Raw genomic sequence first — 13,135 nt, forward strand, 5'->3', positions numbered from 1 at the left:
CTTACATGGTGAACGAATTCTTACATAGTGAATAAATTCTTACATGGTGAGCAGTACAAGGGCATTCATCACAGAAACTTTCGGTTTTGATCACGCATTATGACCTATAAACAATCAGGTCAAATATGAATATTCGTTTGATTTTTGTACTTCATTTATATGTTGATCCCACATTTCTCCCTTTATTATTATTATTATTTTTATTTTTAATAAAATGCTGAAGTGGTAGGTAGATGCAAGATAAAGGTAGAAAACATAGTTTAGTTCTGTAAGAGGGCAAATGTAGATGATCAGATGATCAGGTGTGTGCCTATGGACTAAGTATTAATCCAGGCTAGACAAGGGCAGCAAAACATCCACGGATGCAGAAGATTTCTCTCAAAGCAGGGGGGGTGAGGTTCTGAGCCTCACCTCTGTTGATCCCCAAATTCTCACCTGATGGCCCCCCTGCGACTGTGCCTGTCTTAGGTTGTTCCTCCCTTGAGGAATCTTACCCGTCTCTGGCTAACCAGTCATCTTCCGGGGCCAAACAGGGAAATGTAGAATTGGTAAGTGAGAGAGAAGCCATATTGTTTGAAAAGGTTAGCTTTTTACTTCTTTGCAGATTTATGCCCTGTGGCTTCTATGCCCAGCACTTGTCTCGAGGTATCTTTACCACCTGGAGGAATTATGATACTCGGTAAATTCGATATGAGGCACGAATTCTATTTAAGGGTTGTAATTAGAAAGAAAGAAGAAAAGCTATAGATGTAGCATATGGAAGGAAACATGGGAGGATTGATTATTTCTTTGACATATCTTCTTGTAGAGTACCTTAAGTATGTATAGGTTTTAAACTACTGACTAATTTGCACACACATATTAACATAATAGGAATACGGTGACATAAACAAAGCAAATCTATAATTACCATCCATCTCCAGTGATGCCAAGAAAACCATTTAGGCACCCTAGGCATTTGTGAAAATTTGTTTATGATATGATGGATATTGTCCAACTGTACTTGAACAGTCTGAGAGAAATCAAACAAATTTAAGCAGCCCATTTCTGGGATCTGTTCACATCCCATATGTTCTTTTAACCGTAGATAGTCTATAGTCATAAGATTTTGGAGTGCTACAACTTGCACCCCTCCCAACTCCTGGTTGAGTTCCAACAGTACAGATCCGGTCAAATTCGTTGTCTCACTGTATGCACATGCCAGCCTAGACATCTCCCTCCTCATTCCTATGGCAAGTCCAGGAGACAGTGGGCTGGATGCAGCCACAATGCAGCATCATCCGGATCCCTGTGGAGGCTTTTTGATGATCATCCTCCGGCACAAGTCCTCCAGAGAGTGCTGATGCCGGAAGCTCCTCCTCATATCGTATCTTAGTTCATTTTCTGGGTATCCAAGCTAGGCCTTGATCTTCTGCATAGAAACAAACAGACCCTTTGCCCACACTTTGACATGCCCTCTACACCACTGTGCAGAACTCATTGGAGGTCAGCACACAGTAACTGCTTTTTTTTTTTATTAAGAGAAAGGAATATTATCAGAAAAGAGTACCTCCATAGCTGATCATCTGACACCCTTTAAGTGATCAACATTAAGGATATTTAAGGCATGCGTTGATCTTTGATTTACCAATAGTTTTATCCTATCAAGGAGCAATCCCCCTTTTCTTTCTTTTTTTTTTTAATCTTTAATCTACACTTACATGAAGAATACTATGTTTACTATGCTCTCCCCTATATCATGTCCCCCCTAACAACCACATTACGATTACTGTCCATCAGCTTAGCAAAATGTTGTAGAATCACTACTTGTCCTCTCTGTGTTGTGCAGCCCATCCTCCCCTTTCTCCCTCCCCCCCATGCATGCTAACCTTAGTACCCCCTTATTCTTTCCCCCCCTTATCCCTCCCTGCCCACCCATCCTCCCCAGTTCCTTTCCCTTTGGTACCTGTTAGTCCATTTTTGGGTTCTGTAATTCCACTGCTGTTTTGTTCCTTCAGTTTTTCCTGTTCTTATACTCCTTAGATGAGTGAAATCATTTGCTATTTCTCTTTCTCCACTTGGCTTATTTCACTGAGCATAATACCCTCCAGCTCCATCCATGTTGCTGCAAATTGTTGGATTTTTCCACTTCTTATGGCTGAGTAGTATTCCATTGTGTATATTTACCACATCTTCTTTATCCATTCATCTACCGATGGACATTTAGGTTGCTTCCAATTCTTGGCTATTGTAAATAGTGCTGCGATAAACATTGGGGTGCATCTGTCTTTCTCAAACTTGATTGCTGCGTTCTTAGGGTAAATTCCTAGGAGTGGAATTCCTGGGTCAAATGGTAGGTCTGTTTTGAGCATTTTGATGAACCTCCATACTGCTTTCCACAATGGTTGAACTAATTTACATTCCTATCAGCAGTGTAGGAGGGTTCCCCTTTCTCCACAGCCTCGCCAACATTTGTTGTTGAGACACTGAATTTTTTATGTTATTTCATTTTAATTCATTCAAATTTAAATAGCCACAGGTGGCTACTGGCTGCACTGTACATCAATGTTTTGGACATTTTCTATTTTCCCATGTTTGCCCCCCAAGTATTTACCTTGTCTATCTTCTCCTATGTAGCAAAAATTTAGTACATTAACTTGATTAAAGAGTATTTCAGTAAAGACAAAAATACCTACAATTATTTATTGTACTGGGTTGGATAGCATCCCCTCAAACTTCGGTCCTTCCCAGAACCTCAGATTGTATTTTACTTGGAAATGAGGTCATTGAATACGTACTTAGTTAAGAGGGGGTTACACTGCAGTGGGGTGAGCCCCTAATCTAATATGGTGTCCTTGAAAGAATAGGAAAAAACAGACACAGAGAACAGCATGTGACAACTGGGGCAGAGGGTGGACGGATGCACCTACAACTGTGGGAATCCAGCTCCAGCCTACGGGTGGGATGCCTGAAGGTGCAGGACAGAGTTGGTGTATGGAGAGACAGGACACGGAGCCCGCTGGAGGAGGCCTCTCGACAAAGTGCCGATGACAGCTTTATTTATACCATTTTGCACAAGGATATGATTATTTTTTATTGTTCTTTTGATTAATTAGTAGAGGCAGTTGATTAATAGGTATAGGCAAGCTTTTTTCTTTCTTCTTCTTTCTAATCTCTTCATGGTTGGTCAAGTGTTAGACAGGTGATCGTTTTCTGTTCCTTGACCGAAACTTTTCGTAGCAACATGTACTCTATTGTGTCTCCCGTTTTTATGCAAAGTGGTTTCTAAGTAATTCATGTGACCACAGAAACGTGCAGCATGTAGCAGTGACTATGGAGTCTATTAGATCAGGGTGAAATACAGGTCACTCACTCACTGCTACAGTTATCTAGGCAGGTATCATCATCTACATTTTTAATGCAATGGGTACATTTTATCCCCTAATAATATTAATTCTACAATAGGTAGATGCAAGATAAAGATAGAAAGCATGATTCAGTGCTGTAAGAAGGCAAGTGTAGATTATCAGTTCTGTGCCTATAGATTAGGTATTAATCCAAGCCAGACAAGGGCAACAAAACATCGACGGGTGTAGACAATTTCTCTCAACACTGGGGGTGGTGAGGTTCTAAGCCTCACCTCTGTTGGCCCCCCTGCGACTGTGCCTGTCTTAGGTTGTTCTTCCCTTGAGGAATCTTACCCATCTCTGGCTAACCAGACATCTTCCAGGGCCATACGGGAAGATGTAAAGCTGGTAAGTGAGAGAGAAGCAATATTCTCTGAAAACATTAGCTTTTCACTTCTTTGCAGATTTATGCCCAGCACTTGTCTTGAGGTATTTTTACCACTTGGAAGAATTATGGTACTTGGTAATTACATGTATGAGGCACGGATTCTAGCAAAGGGCTGTAATTAGGAAAACTGTAGAAGTAGCAAATAGAGAAAAACATGGGAAGATGGATTAAGTGTCAGATAGGGTTATTCCATTCAGTATTCCCCCATAACTCTATTTCTCTAATTTTCCTATAAAACTCTTCATCACTAATTTCACTAGCATTACAAAACAGGGGGGCTTTCCCACTTAGGTGGAGATGGGGTAGTCAGTGTTTGACTAGCTACCTGCAGGTTTTGGTATTCTATGCCTAGATTGCCATCTGGCCTCTGCATGTTCTATTCTTCAGGACCACTGTCCTGAAAAGCTTCTGGGAAGTTTATGTTCTCCTCCTTTCTGTGCTGCTTAGCAAAGGTTAGCTTAGCCCTTGGCAACAATGCAAGCAAAAGCAAAGCCAATAGTATAATGGAGAACAACCAAATCAAGGTGGGTAATAGAGGGAGCCAGCTGTGAAGGCCCTTGATTTGTGGGGGTCTTCCTCCAGCCTGATCTTTGCTTCACAGCTTGAGTAGCATGGCCCCCAGCATACAACCAAGGATTTCCAACAACAACAGAAGTTAGAGAAAGGGGTGAAATATACCCTCCCTTAGTGCCTTCAGAGAGGCACTGATGCTTTGATTTCAGACCTCTAGCCTCCAGAACTGTGAGGGAATGATTTTTTGTTGTTTTAAGCTGCCAATTTTTTGGTAATCTGTCAGAGCAGTCCCAGGACACTAACACAGGTACCCAAGTGCACCCATCTTCACCCTTCTGCCATTTAATAAGGCCTTTATGGTGTTAAATTGACACCAAAATTATTAATAGTGAAAAGCATAAGCCCCGTGGTAGAGTCACCAGCAACGAGGATATTTAAGAACACTGAAATGCATAGAGCACCTTGATAAAGTGAGAGCTTCCCATTTCTTCCCTTCTAAACTTTCTTTCTATCCAGACTTTACCTCCAAAACCTGTTTTGAATCAAAGATGTGACTTAAGTCTTAGAAGGAAGTCTGGCTTCTGTCTGCATCCCATTACTAAGGTATGGCTGCAATGATCACATTAAGAAAATAAAAGATTAATCATCCAGAGAAAAAACACGACAAGTAATGTATTATTCCTAAAATGTGACATTCAGAAAACATCTTTCCTAAAGTTCATGGAAACACATACACACGTCTGCAGGTATAATGTATAAGCACTAGTGTGTGTATGAACATGGATATATGAGAGTATATTTTGTATGTGTACGTCATAAAAGTAAAATCTGTTTTCTCTGAATGAGCAGCCTTTTAGGGAAGCTGGAATCCCATCACTGACAACCCAAGAGTGAGCCACAGACCTGCCTCCTACTGACGTCAGCCTTGAGGACACCAGCAGGATAAAGTACAGTCAAACTGAAAGATAGTCAGAGACCCCCAAACCCACAGTTCTGCACCCCCCACCCCCACCCTTTTGAGGAGGCTAAAAATTTACAGCGACATTCCCACCATAGCCAACATTTCAGAGTCTGCTCCTCTCCTCGCCTAAGGGGGCTTGGTTGTTTCTACAAACTTGTTTTGCTGCCGTAATAATCAGATATGTCTATTTTATGGGTTACAAATACTCAGGGAATGTGAAACGTTCTTTGGACAAGTTTTTTATTTCAGAGAGACGAGAAGCTAGCAGCAGGCCCTTTAGAGTCACTTGAGCAAACAGACCCAGTGAGGAAACCACAGGGATATACCAGAGTCCAGCTAGATAGGTCGAGGAAGCCAGAAGGGACAATGCTCTGGAAAGGCCGCACTAGGGATAAAGAAACAGCTGCTGTTATTCATATAAGCACACCTGAGAAAGGCAGTGAAGGAATGAAAGCCTTTCCCTATGGCAGGAAAAACCTTATTAGACCGTAATTGATGGGATCCAAGACAGGCTGCAGAGAATGCCTCTGTGGCTCAGAGGGTCTCATGGCTCACCCATAAATTTCACTGATGACATTGATACCAGTCCTTTGTGGGGCTGCATTGTTAGGCTTCACTGGATTCCTTCTCTTTTCAAGAAAGCTATATATCAGCTATAAATTGTTACTGATAAATGCTGGAGCCCAATTCTAGTGTTTTCAGGGTCTGTGCAGCCCCACATGTGGCAAACACTGAAAAATGACAGACAACATGATAGGTTTGTTCACATCTGCTGGGATCTGGACAAGCAGCAGGTATTTCAGCCTCCCAGGACAGAGAGAGCATTCACCCAGCTCATACCCATTTGCCCCAGGCAGCGCTTTTATTTCAACCACCTGAAAACTAGTGTATTCTGCAAGGGAACTTGGGCTTTGTTTCTTGTCTGCATTTGGTGTGTTTCAGAGGATTGGGTTAGCTCTTATTAGAGTCTGATTCCTCATCTGTCTTTGACCTGAAAAGAGATTTTCAAGAGAACAGTTACACTACGGACTGAGAAATATCTGCAATTATAGTTGGAGGCATGGGGGTTTGATGAAGAAACTGAGTACAAGGTAGGAAATTTGTATTTCCTAGAAGATAGAATATTTTGTTTCCTGATTTTTATTCAGAAGACATTGTCTATTCATTCTGTATAAAGTCAGAGCAATTTTTAGAGTGTCTGACTAAGATATATAAGGCTCTTTTTTAAAAATATATGCTTTATAACTATGGTTGTGTCATACAGAGGAGAACCAATCTACTTCATGCAGAGGGTAGTGGAAGATCTGTATGGGTGTGACATACATATTTAGCAAGATTCTGGTCAACATTCCGGTTTAATAGAATTTCTTTACCTACTGACTCTTCTGCTATGAATCAGACATTTGGCCTATGAAGTCCTATTTTTCCAACAAAGACAACCCTCTCTCTCAAATCCACACAAGGGATTTTTTTTAAGTCAGAAATTCCTCATTTCCATTACCTACATTAAAATATCATTCTTCCCTAAAACCTTTTAACTTCTCTCATTGAAAATCTGAAAAACAGAGATTAGAAAATTATGGAATCATGTAATATATTTACAGCTGAGCTAGTTGGTGCTTAAAATGGGAAAGATGCACAGCGGAAGAACTGTAATGTGTTTCAAAGTGTATTTGCTTTTTAAGAAAACATCTTTCTATTGGATAGAATCTTCTACATGGTGCTATAGTAATAACAGGAAACTTGGGATGTTCTATTTGCTGAAGAAAATACTAGTAATTGTCACTTCATTCCTTAAAAAAGTGATTGTTTTCAACTTGGAATTTGACTTCCAGAAAGTTTTAATATATCATATAACATTCTATTACCCTTAGCTTGACATTGCAAACAGTAATAGGGTACCTAAGATCTGCTTAATAAGCATCTCAATTATTTATTAAGATGAATGAAGATGCATGCACAGTTTAAGAATGAAAGTGAAATGACCTATTATACTGAAATTTATGATGGGGCCGAATTTGAAGGCAGAATAATTATGAGTCAAACACCACAACTTAAAAGTTTAGGGAATAATATATAGACAGTTGATCATACAAGTAACTAGGGAGCAGCATAAATAGTGGTGAAGAACAAGAGTTTTGACACCAGAGATACTGAGATTCAAGCCCGTCTTCTGCCATCCAGTAGTTCTACTGTGTGAACTAGAGTTTTCTAATCCGGGGAAAACACTTCCCCATTTTGTTTTTGTGCGTGTGTGAAAAGTAAGATAAAATAACCTATCTAATATACGCAGTGTGACGTACATAGTAAATATTTAGTACTTGGCAGTTATCACTTTTCAATAACATTCATGAGAAAAACATACCACGTAAAGACTGTCTCTGGGCATACAAATTAAACAAACTCGGGCCTGGCAGCTGATAAAGCAAATAAAGAGCTCATGCTGCACAACAGGAAGCTACAGAAGCGAGGGGTGACCCAGCCCAGAGGAGTGGGCATGCACATGGCACCATCTGGAGGGCTGGGGCTAACCCGACCAACAGCCCAGGGAATACCACACTCAGGCTCCAAATTTTCCTTCTCAAACTATTTCAGTTTTAATGCGCAAGCAAACATTTTCAAAATTCCATGAAGGTTTTTGTTGCAATTGCCAAAATAAAGGATATCAATGTTCCTTACCACTTCTTTCCTTCCCTTTTAATAAAGGGAACGTGACTCCACCATCCCTCCCCAAGAGTGCACTAACTTTGGGGGATGTAGAAAGAGTTGGATAGGAAGTATCTTAGCTAAAAATGTTGGCTGATTTTCAAAGGAGTAACTTTGATAAAGTTACAAGGGCACACACTCATTGTTTTCTAAGTATACCCAAACAACCTTATAGTTATTACCTAGCCTTAGAAACTGTGCAGGCAAGGATTACCAGTCACTGCCCAAGGCCAGCCCAGGGGGCGTTTTCAGTCCTGACCCGACCTGATCCTGATCTCACTGCAGCTTTTAGTACGCTCTATTTCTGTAACACTGCTACTTGCTCCAACTCTTTCCCTTAGTGCTCTTTGAATCTTGCTATCCTTACTGTGGCTGCTACTTCTCAAGGCTCTCTTATGGCTGAATTTTATTACAAATACTCTCCCAGGGAAATCCCAACCGCATCAACCACTTCAACTTTTATCTATCTGCTGACAAGTCCCAAGTATGTAATTCCGTTTCCTGAACTCCATATAAATATTCCTAATTTTCTTTGGACTTCTATATCTAGCACCCTGGCATTGTGTGAAAATAAGCATTCTCCTGTTAATGTTTATGATATCTTTATTGTCTAGTGTATGGTAAGTGTCTTGCTATGGAACCATACTTTGAGGAAAAAAGGCTCAATAATCATAGTCCTAACAATCAGCCATGAGGGAGACAAGTCTCTCAGATAAGAAACCAGAACTCCAGGGGAAGGGTCAATTTGAAATTTTCTCTGGTCTTTGAACCAGAAAAAAAGAGTGTTGCCAAGACCCATCTCTTAGGTGGTGGAAATTAAAATGGGGCCCCACCAGGTAAAAATAGTGAGCAGCTGGGAAAGCAAAATGTCAGGAAAAATTTAAGTCAGCTTACCTGGTTTGTATGACTAGAGATGGTTATCTCAGAAGACAAAGTATATACTGAGGTGAATTTTAAGACTTTGATCCAAGTTAGCAATGATAGGATTAAACCCATTCTTTTAAATATCAGCTTCTTAAATTCTCTTCATTTTTCCTTTTGCCTCTAGTACTTAGTAACTCTGATTTGGAAAACCAAGGCTTTATCATCTTGGCTAGAGGCAACCAATAAGGGTTTGTTCATGCTTGGGTAATAGATTTTACAGGAGCTCTCATCCCAGAAGGGCAGAGAGGTTTAACATGAGAAAAACCCATAATAAAGTCAAGTCAGGTCTATTAGAAGGTCAAATCCATGAGAAGATAGAATTCAAGGGCAAGTCAGGGCTATTTGTTAAGCAGACTTTCTGTGCCCGACATTTTCTCCCAGTTCTTGTACCTGCAAAGGCATGGGGAGTGGGTGGGGTTCCGGGTTTGAATTTCATCAAGGAGCTCATTCCTTTACATTCAATACATCCAAAAGAGAACATTTAACTGCTGGTTACCAATTTCCAACCCCAAATCTGTGCTTCAGGTCTCCAAATATTGTTATGCTACTTCTCTGAATGTTTGTTATTTGTAAAATTGTAATGCCAAGAGTTTACCTAACTACTTCTCTGGATTTACCCTATAGAGATAGGGCTTAAATCTATGCTCTTTCAAACACGTCACTCCGGTGTTTCAAAAGCAACACTCTGATTCAAATATATATTGTTCATTGGGTTTTTCAAGGGTCTGTAAAAATATTCCAGCCCCACCTGTGCACTTTCTTCTACCATTACAGGTTCATACCATCGCATAACACTGAATGGTCTTATTGTTTTCATTCTCTTTGCATGCGTTCTGTCCTGGATTTATGTCCAACTGTTCTAAATTCATGGAACAGAAAAACACATGTCTTCTTTTAAACATAATTTTCTGTTCAGGTGGTCTTAATAAATTAGTGTTGCCTGACTCTCTACTTACCTTTCTTTTTGAGTTCAAATGCTGAAAGTATTTAAAGATAGGGCCCATATTAATGTTATATGCATCACCAACCGCCATCTTATTCACTCAAAATAAACTTGAAAGTTCATAACATCTCTGTATTTGTGCCTTCATGGACCTAAGGTGTATCCCAATTCTTGGGCAAATTGCTAAGGGAGAGTTAGCTAGGATTGGTGAGAGTCACTTCATGGGCTCCAGGGAGGGGGAGATATTTCTATAAATGTAAATACTACATAGCATTTTCTTGTTGCAATTATGGCTAGATTAGCCTTTGTATCTGTGCTTATTATCTCATGTAAAACATACAAAGAAAAAAAGTGAAAATAGTTTGTTCGTTAAAAGAGAACTCAGCAAGTAGAGGAAGTTTCCTTGTCTCTCCAGAACCTTTAAACCTATACTGTGCCCAGAATACTTAGACACACACCCTCAAACAGTACTGAGTTCCAGAATTTCTCCATGGAATGCCAAAAATAATAAACAAAAAATAAATCAAAAGCAACAGTCTCTTTCCATTATGTATTAAATATCTTCCCCATGAAGTTAGGACAAATAGAGATGTATATAGAGAGCAATGGAAACATAAATCTAGTGTCGTAGTAATCGATTTCTGCCTGGTATCTTTATTTCTAGTAAATAATGACCTTGAGATCTTTCTTGGTAGCACTGCAGTAAAAGTCAGCTCCAAGATCCCTGGAAGTGTTTCATCTTCGATAGAGCCAAGGATGCTACCTCCTCTTCAAAATCATTACACTCGCTCATTTCTTGACATGGAATAGAAACAACATTTAGCAGAATCAGAAGAAACTGACATGGGATAGTCACTTAAAGAGCTTTCTGTCCTATCATGTATGTGGTTAATAAAACATTTTATATTGTTCTATGTTAAACCAAAAAGATTTCTTTAAAACATGTGGTCTCTGCATATTACCATTAAATTGCTAAAAATGAAAATAAAACAGTAATACTGATTACTAGAATAATTATGAAAATCTTAAATGTTAAGTAGACCTGATTAGATATGAGGCTCAGCTCAGGCTGTAAAGTCTCAGCTAAGAGATAAAAAGGGAAATAATTTAATCTGCTTAGATATGTGAATTCAGTAAGCAAAGACCACTACTGCAGTTTTATTTTATACAGACTTCCATGTTCCTTCCCAATGCTCATTTCTCAGCAAAATTCACAGGATGATGCATGACCAAGCCAGACCTTTAGACTTTAGAGCACACAGGAAGATGTCAATTTATTTACAAGATAAACAATTGAGGCTGAATTCTGAACCTGGCACTTAATTATTTATATGCCTTGAAAAAAAATCATGTACTCTTTCTATATAATGAGGTAGCATAGAGACAGCAATGGAAAGCAATAGATAACTGTCAAGCATCTATTTAAAGGATGTGGTTTGTATATCTTAGTGTTAAACCAAGATGCTTTCTGGGACCTGAGAAAAGGGGTTCCAAGAGGGGGGAAAAGAAAGGCCCATGGGGCACAGTTAAGAGCTGATGCAGAGTGAAGTGTGATAGTGCAAACATAATTCCTGTAGCCTGGGCCGTTTTTCTTTATTTTATGTTATTATTATTGTTATTTCCAAAAGCAAAACTCCTATGGGACTGGTATTCGTGCCCTCAGTGGTCTGGTCACCAAAGCTCTTATGCGTCTTAATAAATCCTGTTACCTCAGTGAATCATTCTAAGTGAGACTCACACTTTGTTCCAGCCCCTCAGGAGAGGCACCTTTTATAAAGGGCTATCTTTCTCTGACACAGAGATGTAGGAACTGAGTTTTTGTGGGACCTTCTAGGTGGCTGTCAAAGATAAAATAAATGCTGCATGAATCTTACAGAGAAATCAATTGTGTCAACCACAGATTTTCTGGGTCAGAAGGTTGGATATAATAGAAGTAGTGACTGATGTCCAGGATGACTCTTGTAGGCACCCATCAAGACAGTCAAAAACACAGTGTTCAAAAGAAACTGATACCCTATAACCAAAAAGATTAGAAGAAACTCTATATTTTGTTAAATTAAATCTGCGATGCCATTAATGAAGAGGCCTCACATTCCCTCAATATCCCACCTGCTGCAAAATGACACCCATCACCTTTGGGTAACTGTGCCATAGGTCTACTATGTGGACTCAATGATATATTAATAATACAGTTCTTAGGGTAAGGGTTTTTTGTTGTTGTTGTTTTTCTGTTAATGAAATCTTGATCTTTGTTGCCCTACACTCCCCCTTTAACCCAATGGTCATCATGTGAGAAAGGTGCTACCCATGACAATTCAATTTGCTCTTTCAAGAATCTGCAAATGCAGGCTAAGCCAACTGGGAATGCTGCATCCCTTATGCAATTTTTACGTTAAGAAGTGAGCTCTATTGGATTAATCTCATAGAGGCAAAAAAACAGTAAAACTAAAAATGACATGTTACCTAATCATTACTTTGACAATAATTGCCATGAGCAGAATTTCTTTATAGATTTTGGATGTAGCCTTTGAAGCAAAAAAGTCAGATGGTATGTCAGCCTGAGCTAAAAGGATTTTTAAAAATTTAATCTTTAAAAGAAGCTCCTGAGATACAGGCTAAAAGAGTTTATAAAGGTCATAAAAATTAACTTATCTTGCTTACTGAAGCTTTTTTAATGCACTCTAAGTTACAAAGGAATCTCATCTGGAGCCTTTAGGCCAATGGTCTACTATATTTTTCTCTCATTAGTAAGGACAGCAAAAATCTGCATTTGGATTTTTACCACCACAATCATCTCTGATTCATTAGTCCTCATGACTGAATATGAGGAGAGCATGGAGCCAGCAGGGGAGGAATATTTTCTACTTATCTCATTTGTTCACACTGCAGTTCAGCAGGCTGCCAGAATCATGAGTGGAAACGGGTCTGCCACTGGGGCTAAACGTGGCTAACTGACGGAATTCTGTCAGACCTATCTGGAAGAAATAAATATCATAAAACATCTTTAAGGCAAGGACTATCACTTACGTAAAGCAAAATTCAGACCTCTCTTCATAAGTAGCATCAAAATCAAAATGGGAGAGGCCTCTGCAGATGTTAGTGTAATAGGCTGGAGCTCATTAAGGAGAGTTAGATCCAGGAGAACCAGTGAGGGCAGTTTTACCTTGTGAGTAATCCCTCAACCATGAATGAGGGGTAATAAATTGGCCCTGCCCACCTCATATGGAATTGTAAGACACAGATGAAATAATATATTTGAAAACATTTACTCCACTCAAACTCCACATAGATATTCAGCATTCTCCTGACAGACA

The 13,135-nt window shown here is 39.5% G+C and overlaps 1 long non-coding RNA gene across 1 annotated transcript; it reads right to left on the reverse strand.

The window, feature by feature from the left end:
• Positions 1–5,571: 5,571 nt before the first annotated feature.
• On the reverse strand, positions 5,572–12,788 carry LOC140844359 (uncharacterized). Its single transcript, XR_012122519.1, has 3 exons — positions 11,696–12,788; positions 10,497–10,616; positions 5,572–5,633 (listed from the first exon to the last, which is right to left on the reverse strand). It is a non-coding gene; the product is annotated as an uncharacterized lncRNA (long non-coding RNA).
• Between the last annotated feature and the right edge of the window lie 347 nt (positions 12,789–13,135).

This window comes from Manis javanica, chromosome 1 (assembly GCF_040802235.1).
Source record: "Manis javanica isolate MJ-LG chromosome 1, MJ_LKY, whole genome shotgun sequence".
NCBI lineage: Eukaryota > Metazoa > Chordata > Mammalia > Pholidota > Manidae > Manis > Manis javanica.